This window comes from Armigeres subalbatus, chromosome 3 (genome assembly GCF_024139115.2).
Source record: "Armigeres subalbatus isolate Guangzhou_Male chromosome 3, GZ_Asu_2, whole genome shotgun sequence".
NCBI lineage: Eukaryota > Metazoa > Arthropoda > Insecta > Diptera > Culicidae > Armigeres > Armigeres subalbatus.
This window is the reverse complement of record NC_085141.1, coordinates 74,311,838-74,326,512: the sequence shown is the minus strand read 5'-3', so window position 1 is coordinate 74,326,512 and position 14,675 is coordinate 74,311,838. Positions and strand designations below refer to the sequence as shown.

At 41.1% G+C, this 14,675-nt stretch overlaps 1 protein-coding gene and 1 non-coding gene across 2 annotated transcripts in view; both read left to right on the top strand.

The window, feature by feature from the left end:
- Positions 1–14,675, top strand: part of LOC134227305 (contactin-4) — a 1,204,188-nt gene that overhangs the window by 1,130,301 nt on the left and 59,212 nt on the right. The window lies entirely within an intron of this gene.
- On the top strand, positions 11,171–11,242 carry Trnad-guc (transfer RNA aspartic acid (anticodon GUC)). Its single transcript has one exon. It is a non-coding gene; the product is annotated as a tRNA-Asp (tRNA).

Genomic DNA, 14,675 nt, shown 5'->3' with positions numbered 1-14,675 from the left:
TTCTGTTTTATCCTTCTCCCTTTCTATTTATATCTCTTTTTTATCTTTGAAGAGAGGACTGAGAAGTTAGATATCAAAATGATAATGCGTGTTACCATCATCTGTGGTAAAAAGGAAGAAGTGAGAAGTCATACTCTTTCTCACGTAGAGTGCACACTCAATTTTGATAGTAACTGTACTTCAACAAAGTACGCAATTGAAAAATTGTAATTTAATAATTTTACGTAGGTATCATTCAGCCACTCTGATGTAAATGGAAATATGACCATGGCGAACGCTCGACGCAAAGCTTATCGCCGTAATTCAATTAAACCGGGAATGTTCAATAAACGAATGTACACACACACATCCAATTAAAAAGCAAATGCAAATAAATATTTTCCACGTAATGCAATTAATGGAGCTATTTGATTGGTTTGATTTTCTCTTCTGGGCTGGGGAAAAGATATGATGCCATTAGCGTTGAGCACATTCTGATTCATATAGGAGCTTGAATCTAAAGATCTGCAATAGTGCCGTAGGTGCATAATGGGTTGAAAGTGATTTATACTGCCCTAGGAATAACAGGCTTCATTATTTTTTATCAAGAAATTATCAATGTGTGACTATACTGCCGCTAACCGCAAGTCGAGCACATCTGTATTTGGGCCTCTATACACAGATGTGCTCGACTTGCGGTTAGCGGCAGTATATCTTCTTCTTATTGGCATTATATATCTCATTTGGACATCGTCGCCTCGCTGCTTAATCTTCTCTTAGCACTTTCACGGTTATTAGCTGCAAGGTTTCTAAGCCAAGTGAACATTATTGCATTCGTATGTCATGGGGCTTACACGACAATACTTTTATGTCCAGGGAAGTTGAGAATCACATTCAGCATAGTCTTGCTTTGTAGCTGAACCTTTTACCGCACGGCTAAGAAAGGCACCATGTGTGACTATGAAGCATTCTCGAGTCCCTTCGAAACGCACAGAGGGTTACGGAGAGGTGATGGTCTTTCGCATCTGGTATTCAACATTGCTTTGGAGGGAGTAATACGAAGGGCAGGGATTGACACGAGTGGTACGATGTTCACGAAATTCGTCCAGTTATTTGGTTTCACCGACGACATTGATATCATGGCACGTAACTTTGAGAGGATGGAAGAAGCCTACATCTGACTGAAAAGCGAAGCTAAACGGATTGGACTAGTCATCAACACGTCGAAGACGAAGTACATGATAAGAAGAGGCTCAATAGAGGTCAATGTAATCAACCCACCACGAGTTTCTATCGGTGGTGACGAAATTAAGGTGGTTGAAGAATTCATTTACTTGGGCTCACTGGTGACCGCAGATAACGATACCAGCAGAGAAATTCGGAGATGCATCATGGCAGGAAATCGTACGTACTTGAGACTCCGCAAAACGCTCCGATCGAATAAAGTTCGCCGCCGTACCAAACTGACTATCTACAAAACGCTTGTTAGACCGATAGTTCTCTACGGACACGGGACCTGGACGATGCTCGTGGAGGACCAACGCGCACTGGGAGTTTTCGAAAGGAAAGTGCTGCGTACCATCTATGGTGGGGTGCAAATGGCGGACGGTACGTGGAGGAGGCGAATGGACCACGAGTTGCATCAGCTGTTGGGAGAATGATCCATCGTTCATACCGCAAAAATCGGCTGCGCTGGGCCAGGCACTTAGCCAGAATTTCGGAAGTAATCCGGTGAAAATGGTTCTCGACAACGACCCGACGGGAACAAGAAGGCGAGGTGCACGGTGAAGAGTGCTAGCGTTACATCGACTTTTAGTGAACAAATGCATGCATCTTCATTTCTTTAGCATTCTCAATGCAAACAAATAAGCGTACAGGCGTAACTGGTGCCGATATTGCGGATAATACTCACAACACAAAAATGCCAAATCTCCAAATATTCATTCATTCATATGCTATTAATCAATAAAAGAGTTACAACTATGACAAATCGAAGTGATGAACTTAATATTATAATTTAAAAATCATTCTAATAAAGACATAAAAAAATATGACAGATCGAATCCAAGCATCAAAATGATAATAAATGCATATTTTGAATCATTGTCCAGAATAAGGAAAAAAAATCGAAATCCTAGTATAGAATCTTCGTACATGTAGTCTAATGACGATCCGTCGAATAACTAGGGACACGGCAGGTATTTTCGTCTGTTCGTCATAGTCTCGAAAACCAATAAAAGAGACACTTTTTTGTAAAACTCATACGTACCAAATCGTAAGCTCAGGAGAATTGTTCTGCTATAGTGGAGTTCTAGCAAATGTACGTTGCTTTCGTTGGTGTTTGCCCTTACGACGATGGACGGAAATACCTGCCGTGTCCCTATTTTAAACAAAAGAACTATAGTCAATAACAAATGAATGATTTCTTGTGGTGTTTCTAAAAGTCACATAATGATTACTCCAATATTTTCCAAAGAATAATGGGTCAATAAAAAGAATAAATACAGTCGACTCTCCACATCTCGATGTTCTATATCTCGATATCTCTCCCTATGTCGATGGTTTCCCCAGTCCCTTCAATCTACATACACTTGGACTGTCTACATCTCGATAACTTCCCTATCTCGATGTCTCTCTATCTCGATGGGTTCTGATCATATTTTGTTCAGGACTCACTCTCCTTATGTCGATATGGTCAAATTGTTAGGCTACTAGACCATCTTTGGACAATAACAAACACATCAACAAAAGGAAACGACATTTGTTTTGTTGTCGTTTTTCATAGCAACGAGCTTTTTTGGATCTAGTACCCATTTCAATTTTCCTTCCATTCCTCGATCTCTCCCTATCTCGATGGTCCCTTCAATATCGAGATGTGGAGAGGCGACTGTAATACGAAAATATTCCCGACTGGATATTGACTTTGGTGAACCCCTCTATACCACCTGGTCAAAAGATATTTAGTCGAATGATGTTTTGTCATTAAACATGACGTCGAACAGACTGATGACCTATTATCATTTGGTCGGAATTAAATTTTCGGCCAATAATGAACGAATTATGGTTGGAAGATAATTTTATTCTGAACTAATTATTGTATAAATATTGAGTGAAAGAAAGAGTTTCAATGAAAAGAATAAGAAAATCATTTCCATTTGACCAAATGTCCCTTCGACTAAACGTCCTTTCGACAAAATATCATTAGACTGAATGTTCCAATGCCGACTACGATGAAGTATTGGCAAAATAACATTGATATCATTGGTTTTCGACCATGTGCCGAAAAATAGAAGAGAGGGTATTTCACCATCAGTACCTAATATTTCGCTATTTCTGTAGGTTTTTTATTTTTTCTATAATCCACCAGGATCTCCAGAAGTTTCTGTTGACTCAGGTGAGAAATCCTCATTGGCATCCGTACTCGTTTCTTCCGCTGCTGATTGAACTTCTACACGTCCACTGAATTCCTCTAATCAGTTTATCCATGTAACTTGTGAATTATTTATTCAAATTTAACCAAAAATCTATTGACGAATTATCCTTTTAACTAATTACCTATTACCATTTTTGGTTATTAGTTAAATAAATAATGGTGTTTAGACTAAACACTTTCAACATTCGACTAATTTTCCATTCGACTAAATGTCCATTCGACCGAATGTCCATTTGACTAAAAGTCCATTCGAATAAATGTCCAAATGTCAAGTATTTTCCTCGACAACGACATTGCGCTGAATATTTGCCTTCTCAGGATGACACTGATAGAGCTGTGAGTGGAGTACCTAGCAATGTAGTGGAAGTGGATGTCTTAGATATTGACTGTTGCGGGAGGCATGGACAAGCGCGTAAAACGATGCTTACAGCAGGAAAAGACATTTCGTTTGTCTATCATTAGCTAAAAAGCTACATATATTAATTAGTTTATAAGTTTTAATACAAATTGAAATAGCTCACAATTTCGGTGTCACACTTCCTTGCTTAAGAATACCTCCACACTGTTTGTTCTAATTAATAGGGGTGTTCAAGTAATAATTTAAAATTTATCAAACTAAATACATTGGGAAATGTAACACTCCCCCCCGTAACACTTCGTGCCTGACGAAGTTTTACAATTTTAATCCTTAAATAGTTTGATTGATTTTAATGATAGACACATAATATAAATAGGTTTACATTGAGAGAATCGAACAAATTTGTCAAATAATTTGAATCTACACGCGAATACAACGTAGAACACGGTAGACGAATTTCAAATACACATCACTGAACGATTTGCTGCTAGGTACATACACACGACTTGCTTTCACAACACTCTTGTTTGGTTTGTGGACACAGGACAATAAGAACAGAAGTTTACGATTTACATCGACCTACAGGGGCCAAACACACGGTTTTCATGCTTACTGTCCAATCCATTTACATGTTCCAATCTGCATGTGCTGCACAGAGTGATAATCACACCTCATCGTTGACGGTTTCTACCAGCGTTGTCGAATATATCCTAGCTTCGATCATTCCTAGCGATGTTTTTCTCCACCGACATACAGCTGATCACAATGGCTTTCTGATCTCACAATCCCCTTGCATCTCGCGGTGAGGATCTATTGATTCCAGCCACTTTGATGATCACCATTGTCCTTTTTTTTTTTTTTTTTAATTAGCGTTTATTTGAAGGCTCAAGCGCTCGAAGGCATAACGGAGCCGAAGGTCAATTGAAATTTTATTACAATTTCATCGCTTGCTTCTTATATTCGTATGTTAGTGTTGGGGAGCCGAAAGACTCGCGGCTTGGTCGAGGTTAAGGAGTACATATAAAAAAAAAATTGGATGGGATAGGGGCTTGGGATCATATTGGTGTCCGTAGGTAGCGTTGATGCAGTCTTCCAATGATGATTGGTGTGGTGTAGAACAGGGACAAACTGCAATGATACAAGCAAAACGTTTCTACCGAGCGGAGTTGGAGAATACAAGGTGGACATGGCCCTCCGAATGGGGGGAGAGGGAATCAAACAATGACGTTGATGCGCTTCAAAAAATTGTGAACAAGGGCCATGTAGTCAAGATCAAGCTTTCCCAACACATCTCTAATGTCCTCATTTTCTGGTTTCCCTCGGGCCCGGAGGGATACATATAAATCGGACCTGGCAATATCGTATTCGGGACAGTTCCAGACAACGTGATTGATGTCCTGATAGCCTGCCCCACAACCGCATCGATTGCTGTCAGCGAGCCCTACTCGATAGGAATGCGCGTTTAGTGAGTAGTGGTTGGACATTAGCCGACACATTACCTTAATAAAGTCTCGGCTAAGGTCCAACCCCTTGAACCAAGGTCTTTTCGAAACCTGCGGGATAATGGAATGTAACCACCTACCCAAATCTCCTTCATCCCATTTTCGTTGCCAACTGAGCAAGGCCTGTGGACGAGAAATTGAAAAAAATTCGTTAAAGGCGATTTGACGCTCGTATATATCACCTTCCATAGCGCCCACCTTGGCAAGTGAGTCCGCTCTCTCATTACCCGGGATCGAGCAATGTGAAGGGACCCATACCAAAGTGATAGTGTAATAGCGATTCGATAGAGCACTCAATATGGATCGTATTTCGCTCAGGAAATACGGTGAGTGCTGTACCGGCCTCATTGAACGTATAGCCTCTATTGAGCTGAGACTATCCGTAAAAATGAAGTATTGATCAGAGGAAAGAGAGGCAATTCGCTCTAATGCGTAGTGTATAGCTGCTAATTCTGCAACATATACGGAACAAGGATTTTGAAGTTTTCGAGCGGCGCTATGCAATTCGTTGAAGACACCAAATCCAGTGGATTCATTTATTTTTGACCCGTCGATGAAAAACTTTTTGAGGCAACTGACATGGCTGTATTTGCGTGTGCAAATTGGTGGTAGCCACTCCATTGGGGGAGGATCGGGAATTCCATGGATTTCTTCTCTCATGGTCAGACCAAAAGATACAGTAGAACTGGAGGAGTCTAAGAAGCAACCACGATTGGGAACATTCGAAGAAGGGCCAATCTCCAGGCTCATGTACCAGTGGTACAGTGTCATAAATTTTGATTGGAAGTTTCGTTCGATTAGCTTCTCAAAATTCTCAATTACCAATGGATTTAAAACCTCACACCGAATGAGGAATCTGAACGATATTTCCGCGATGCGATCTGATAAAGGAAGTACTCCCGCGAGTACCTCCAAACTCATTGTATGAGTCGAGTTCATACAGCCTAACGCGATGCGGAGACAACGATATTGAATGCGTTCGAGCTTCAATATATGAGTTTTTGCGGCGGCTTGAAAACAAAAACTACCGTATTCGATAACCGACAAGATCGTTGTACGATATAGCTTTATCAGATCTTCCGGGTGGGCTCCCCACCACGTACCGGTAACTGTCCGCATGAAGTTAATTCTTTGTTGGCATTTCTGATACAGATGTCTAATGTGCATTCCCCAGGTGCCTTTCGAGTCGAACCAGACCCCTAAGTATTTATGTGAAATGCCTTGAGAGATTTTCTTACCCCTAAGATGAAGCTTCAATTTTGCTGGCGTATGCTTCCTAGAAAAGACAATCAGCTCAGTTTTCTCCGGAGAGAATTCGATACCCAGCTTCAGAGCCCAAGTAGACAAATTGTCCAGAGTACCTTGCAATGGTCCTTGCAGATCGCCCGCCCCTGTTCCTGTAAAGGAGACAACAGCGTCATCCGCAAGCTGTCTTAACGAGCAATTTTCCACAAGACATCCATCGATGCCTCTAACATAAAAATTGTAAAGAAGGGGACTTAAACATGAGCCCTGGGGGAGACCCATGTAACTAATTCTTGAAGTTGTTGAGTTTCCATGAGAAAAACTCATCTGTTTCTCAGACAACAAGTTGTACAAATAGTTATTTAGTATTGGTGAAAGCCCACACTCGTGGAGTTTGTCTGAAAGGACGTCAACGCAAACAGAGTCAAAAGCCCCCTTAATGTCCAAGAAAACTGAACCCATTTGTTCTTTTTGAGAATAGGCCAGTTGGATTTCTGTAGTAAGCAACGCAAGACAGTCGTTCGTTCCCTTGCCTCTGCGGAATCCAAATTGAGTATCTGATAGAAAACCATTTAATTCGACCCATCTGTCGAGCCGATTGAGAATCATCTTCTCTAACAGCTTCCGTATACACGACAACATCGCGATTGGACGGTACGAGTTATGATCCGAAGCGGGTTTATCGGGTTTTTTGATAGCGATCACCCTCACTTGTCTCCATTCATCCGGAACAATGTTGTTTTCCACGAATTGATTAAATAAATTCAGCATGCGCCTCTTCGCGACGTCTGGGAGGTTTTTAAGCAAGTTGAATTTAATTCTATCCATTCCTGGAGCGGTATTATTACATGAAAGGAGAGCAAGTGAGAAATCAACCATCGAAAATGGGGCGTCCATCTCGTGTCGACCGGAGGTTGCTTCGCGCGCGAACCGTTGAATTGGGACGGAATCCGGACACACTTTTTTGGCGAAAGCGAAGATCCATCGGGGGGAACTTTCCCTATCTTCGTTAATCGATGACGCGTTACGCATTCTTCTCCCGACGGCCCAAAGTGTTTTCATCGACGTTTCGCGCGAAAGACCATCAACAAAATGGCGCCAATAACCGCGTTTCTTAGCATTCGCGAGACTCTTAAACTTACGTTCAAGAGAGACATAACGATCGTAATTATCTCGAGTACCACGCTTTCGATAGTCCTTAAACGCGTCGGACTTTTCCCGATAGACTTTGGTACACTCTTTATCCCACCAAAGAGGAGAAGGCGGACGCCGACATATTTGAGATCCCGGTATTGATCGACGCTGTGATTGAACTGCGCCGGAGAGAAACTGGTATTCTTCCAGCGGAGGAAGAATATCGACCGAATACTCACCGACGATGATCGCCTCAGTGTATCTTCCCCAGTCAATGTGTTTCGTGAGGTCGTACGCAACGTCGATCTGGTGAGACTGACACGATCCATTGGTGATTGAGATTTCGATAGGCAAGTGATCACTACCATGGGGATCTTGAATTACTTTCCACGAACAATCCAATGTTAGTGAAATCGAACAGATTGAGAGGTCAATTCTACTTTCGAGTCCTGAAGGTGCCACACGTGTTGCTTCTCCGTTATTTAAATATGTCATATTGAAGTAGTCGCACATGTCGTAAATCAACGAAGAACGGTTGTCATCGGTAAGTTCCCCCCATCCAGGCCGTACCGTGTGAGTTAAAGTCTCCTAGAATCAACCGTGGCTCAGGCATAGCAGAGCAGATTTCGTTAAGATCTCTGCGTCGCATAGAAGCATTCGGCGGTATATACACAGAGGCTATGCTGAAGCTTTTCCCTCGTATGGTGACATGACATGCGACTACCTCAGTGCCTGTCATCGAGGGAAGATCTATTCTATAAAAGGAGTGGAGCTTGTTGATCCCCAAGAGCACCCCTCCATATCCATCTCCTCGATCTAGGCGAATAATGTTGAAATCGTGGAAAGAGAGAACTTTGTCTGGAGAAAGCCATGTTTCACTAAGAGCAAATGCGTCACAGCATGAGCTGTGAACTAAAAACTTAAACGGATCCAGGTTTTTAAAAATACTCCTACAGTTCCACTGCAGGACTACGATCTTATCCCCGACCTCGTTGGTTAAATTAGCCATCGAGGGATAAGATTGAATCAAGAACAGGCCATTTTGAAATCAATTGCTTCAATAAGGGTTTCACCAGTGAGATTATCATGTTGATAATGTTTCTCACTGAGGAGAGATTTCTAGAGTATTGAAGATGAAATCCACAATCCCAGAAAGAGTCATTTTATCCGGTACCTCAACATTGTTATGTTGAACCGCCTGATGATTTTGTTGCTGATGTAAGCTTTCTGAGCAAAAAACTGGAACAGCTGGGGTTTTAGATGTTCCCGGAAGTGGCGGAAAATGCCAGCCGCAAACTTGAACCCCATAGGAGAAACTTTTGGGGTTTCCCACCACTTGCTAATTTTCCAGGGAGGGTCGAGTACTCTGTTCAACGACAGGAACATCTAGAAAAGCGTGCTGGTGTTTTGGCCTGCACCTTGCTCGCTTTCTTTTGTCCCTGTTTCGATGACAGTGTATTCTTCACCGTCCCCAGAGTCTGAGCCTTGATCATCTAAGGGCAGGGAAGAAGACATTTGAGCTGGCGATAGAACGGGTTGATGGAACAGCGGCTGGGGCAAGGGTCTTCAGCATTTCTGCATAGGATCGCCTTGACCGCTGTTTTATTGAGCGGATTTGATGTTTCTCCCTCTCTATATACCGAGCACACGCAGTGTGTTCATGCGGAGCTTCGCCACAGCAGGTACACTTCGGCTGTTTACTGCAGAGACCCTCGGCATGCTGCTCACCGCATTTGCTACACCGTGGTTTATTGCAGCAGTAGGTCTCTGTGTGACCAATCTGCTGGCACTTTTTACAGTGCATTACGGTCGATATATAGAGGCGCACTGGTAATCGAAGTTTCCCTAGAACAAGGTGGTCAGGAAGGGCAGACCCAGAAAAGGTCACACGATACGAATCAGACGGTTTTTTGGTGCCATCTTCTGACACGTAATTCATTTGTCTGACATCAAGAATTTGAACTGTTGGGACCGCTCGATTTTTAAACCCCCCAGTACCAGTCTTGATGTCAGCACATGTTAGAAACGGCTCGGTGACCACTCCTGCAATCTCGACTTCACTGCTTGCGATGTATACGTGATATTCCAATCGAAAGAGCTCGAAGGCAGCAATTCTGTTGGCCTGTTCACGATCACTTACAGTGACTCGCAACTTATTACGGCTTGGGGCATTCACTTCAATTATGCCCTGAAACGATTTTGCCAGATCTTCGATTCGCAATTTGTTTAGCGGTTTACCTTTGGGCCGAAAGAAAACCAGAAATGGGCCCTTAGATCCGGGCGGGTACACTTTTAGGCGGGGGGTAGCCGGGGGTGTTGATCCACTTGCCTGGTTAGTGTCCATAGGATCAGTAGAAGGCAGGCTGAAAATCCCAGGGGAATTTGAGTTGTTGACTTGAACGTTTACCGGTTTTTGCAAAACAGTTTCATCGGGAGTTAAGCCGGTTTCATTAAATTGCTCGTATTCCGGGGATGGAATGTAATCATCATCCGAAATTTCGAATTGCGAATCACCCCCGCCTTTGTCATCAGTTTCCATTGCGGAGAATGATCACCGCAACGAAAAATAAAATGATTCCAATATCGGAGCAAAGAGCACGCAGAATATTGCGGTTATTCCAAAAACAAAAAAGAGAAAAGTGGGAAAACGTGCTGTAATAAGGGGCAGTCTCCGCGTTGTAACTAGTAACACTAGCTGCTGTTAATAACCCAACTCGTCAAAGAAAAAAAAAAAAAAAAAAATGGCGGATAAATGAAAAAGTGAGTGGGACAATTAATAAAAAATGAAAAAAAAAGAAAAATTAACGAAGAAAAAAAAAATATATATATATATATATATATATTACAAAAAAATATATAACGAAAAAAAAAACCGAGAAAAAATATATATATAGAGAAAACAAAAGTATATAACGAAAAAAAATATATAACGAAAAAAAATATATCGAAAAAAAAAATATATATATAACGAAAAAAAAAAAAAAATATAACAAAAAAAAAAGTAACGAGAAAAAAAATAACTTTTATCTGATGAACTTTAAGCACAGTTCCACTTGCCAATTAACTACCAAGATGCGAGAGACCGAAAACAACAGGCGAAATATTTACCGACAAAACAGCTTTGTAGGTAGCGTAGGTAGGTAGGTAGCGTACCAGCGTCGATGGCGACTCCTCTACAGGCAGGCTTTCGTCGTCGTAATAGCTGCTACGATGGGGATGGGGGCTTCGATAGCAGAATGATCGTCGCACTTTCTGCTGTTGAGTGTGATGCAGCTTTTGCAAGGAATGCGACTTGCGATCCGGCAGTTTGTCGTAGCCGGAAGTGCCTTTAACAGACACACCGGAGGTCTCGGCCAGGGTGTGCTGCTTCCCAGTCACAGGGCACAAATCGCGTTGAAAAACCGAGTGTAAAAAACTTCAAACGAAGAAAAACACTTGGAAAAACTTCACGCGAGATGGGAGCAATAAAAAAACGAACTGCTCGCTTCTAACGAAGAACAGGGAATGACCCCACCATTGTCCTCGATAGTATAGTGGTCAGTATCCCCGCCTGTCACGCGGGAGACCGGGGTTCAATTCCCCGTCGGAGAGCCACGAAATTCTTTTTAGTGTTGCGGGAGGCATGGACAAGCGCGTAAAACCCGATGCTTACAGCAGGAAAAGACATTTCGTTTGTCTATCATTAGCTAAAAAGCTACATATATTAATTGGTTTATAAGTTTTAATACAAATTGAAATAGCTCACAATTTCGGTGTCACACTTCCTTGCTTAAGAATACCTCCACACTGTTTGTTCTAATTAATAATTTAAAATTTATCAAACTAAATACATTGGGAAATGTAACATTGACATTCAAATAGTTCTGTCAGCGATACGTCAGACCAAATCATCCTTTTCTTCTGGACCAAGCGATCTTCCATCGGCCGTGCGGAAGAGATGCTCTGATATTCTAGCTGTTCCACTTTGTCTACTATTTAACCAATCACTCCGGCAGAGTAAATTTCCTGTGCAGTGGAAATGCTCCTCTGTGTTCCCAGTTTTCAAGAAAGGCGACAAACGTGTTGTTAGAAACTACCGTGGCATTAAATCACTCGGAGTGGAGTCGAAAGTGTTCGAGTCGCTGGTGAACGATAGAATGTTCGCTTCCTGCAAAAATTACATCAGCCCCTATCAGCATGGTTTCTTTCCCGGCCGCTCTGTGGAAACAAATCTTACCAGTTATACTTCGTTTTGCATGGAGAACATGTGTAAAAAATTTCAAATAGATGCCGTTTACACCGATCTCAAATCTGCCTTCGACAAAGTTAGTTATGACTTGCTGTTTGCAAAACTAGAAAAAATGGGCTGTTCTTTTGCTTTATGCACTTGGCTCAGATCATATCTGGTTGGACGCCAAATGTCGGTCAGTATTAGAAACAATTCGTCCGACTGTTTCTCGAACCTTTCTGGAGTCCCACAAGGTAGCACCCTTGAACCATTGCTATTCTCGCTTTTTATAAACGATGTAACCCTAATACTGCAACGTGGAGGTATGCTGCTGTTGTTTGCCGATGACCTTAAAATGTATGTAGTTGTCCGAGACCTCAATGACTGCTATGAGCTACAGAACCTTCTCGAAATCTTCCATAACTGGTGTACTCGGAATATGATGGTTCTGAGCATTCCGAAGTGCTGTGTCATAAGTTTCCGACGAACGACTAATTTCATCCAGTTTGACTACAGTATTGCTGGTTCTCAACTTCAACGGGTTAATCATGTTAAAAAGCTAGGAGTTATTTTGGATGAAAAGTTTGTCTATAGCCTATGTTTCAAAGCACTGTTCTGCTCTATGGTACGTTCAATACTAGAGATTGCATCTGTTGTTTTGAATCCCTACCAGGCTGTATGGAGTGAGCGATTCGAAGCTGTCCAAAGAAGATTCGTCAGATATGCTTTGCGTCACCTTCCATGGCATGACCCGTTGAACTTGCTTGCTTACGCTGATCGCTGTCGTCTACTCGGGGTGGATACTCTAACCAAGCGGAGGAATGTGGCTCAGTGTGTTTTTATTGCCAAGCTTTTATCATCTGAATACGATCCTCCTGAGTTGCTGTCGAGGATCAGTTTATACGCACTTGTCCGGACGCTTCGAGCGCGAGCGCTGCTACACGAGGAGCCACAAGCTACTAACTATGCTGTAAATAGTTCCATTGTCGCTATGATCCATCGCTTCAACGAAGTGTCCGATGAATTCTATTTCTACATCTCTACATCCAAATTTCGCTGCCGCTTGCTGGGCCGTCTTTAATATTTTTATTGTTTGACCACCATAAGATTTAAGAATTTCATGTAGACAGCACAGTCCGATGAATAGAATACAAATACAAATTTGACTAAATTTCCATTCAACTAAATGTCCATTCGACTAAATGTCCCTTTGACCAAATGTTTTTTCGACTAAATGTCGTTCGACTAAACGTCATTCGACGAAATGTCATTCGACGTACTGTCCCATAGCCGTCCTATTTGGTTGTATGGCTTTCGCCCTTTCAAGTTTTGCCAAATGTCGGCCAAACGGTATTCGGCCAAACGGCTCTTTCTCGCGTTTTACAATGGTTCAGTTAGTTTTAATCTTTAAATCACTGTATGCTTAATACAAAAGAATTATGACTAGAAGATTTGGTGTTTTATTGTGTGGCTTTCTCAGTCTAATTTAGTCAAAACGACTAGTTTTGTTTTACCCGACGTTTCAGCCTATATAATTGGCTTTTTTCAAGGGTGCTTAATTTTAATTGTTTAAAATATTTTTTTGCTATGATGTTTTTTATCGGTAAAATTTGAATATTATAAACAAAATTTTTTTTAACTCACAGCAAGCTGCGAAAAAGCACTTAACATATTTAAAAAAAATGAGTTCATGGTTATATTTATATGATAAATTATTTTTTTGATTGTTTCATGCTAGCCTATTACAAATATTTAATTAAAATTATGTTCTACTGGTCTCCGAAAGGTTCGAAAGGAAGAGGGTGGATAATAAAAAATAAATATTAAAATGAAAAAACTCGTCGGGTTTGTTGATGAATATTTTGAAAATCCTCAAAATCGTCGCATGCTCAGAATATTATTTTTAAACAAAAAATCCTAGGGGAAGACGTAATTGTTTTTAAATATTTGTATCGGCTTTATTTGTTTCGGAATTCAGATTTTAATTGATAAAGAAGTACTTTCTAACGAACGTCTGATTTTTGCGTTTATCAAACTTATTCAAGAAAACTTTGACCATCCCAGACAACACGATTTCAGTGTGAATTAATCATTATCCAATTGGACAAAACCATCGTGCTATGGTCCAATGTTTACGTTGTATTTTATGTCGGATTTTGTCAAACAATTTATGAAAGTAGATAAAAAGTAGATTAAAATGAATTCAATGGTTTGCAAGTATGTTCCGAGCATGGGGGATATGTTTTGAAGCGATAATATTGTAACTTTGTTTTGTTAATTTCTTTAATGTGTCATTCACAACAACGCTTTGAGAGACGTTTTCATTCTTTATCCATTATAGATTATGATTAAAACGATTGATGATCTAAGTTACCCCAAATTGTAAAACTGAAACAAGGTTAGAAACAAGTTTAGCTAGCAATGGCTTTATACTTTCTATACGTAGCAGTACTCGCTTGAAAAAAAAACTGAAAAGTGCCATGGTTTTACTTCTTCTTCTTCTTCGATTGCTCTACATTCCAACTGTAACTTGGCCTGCTTTTCAACTTAGTATTCTATTAGTATTTCCTCAGTTATTAATTGAAAGCTTTTCTATGCCCGCCATTACATGAGTATGTATCTTGTGTGGCAAGTACAATGGATACATTATGCCCAGGGTGTCGAGAAAGTTTCCAACCCGAAAACATCCTAGACCGGATCGAGAATCGAACTCGCCATCTCCGGATTGGCAATCCTACGCCTTTGCATGCAAAGCTACTGGAGACCCCCTTGGTTTCACCTAAAGAGGAAACATTGACAAAAAAATTAAAAAAAAAA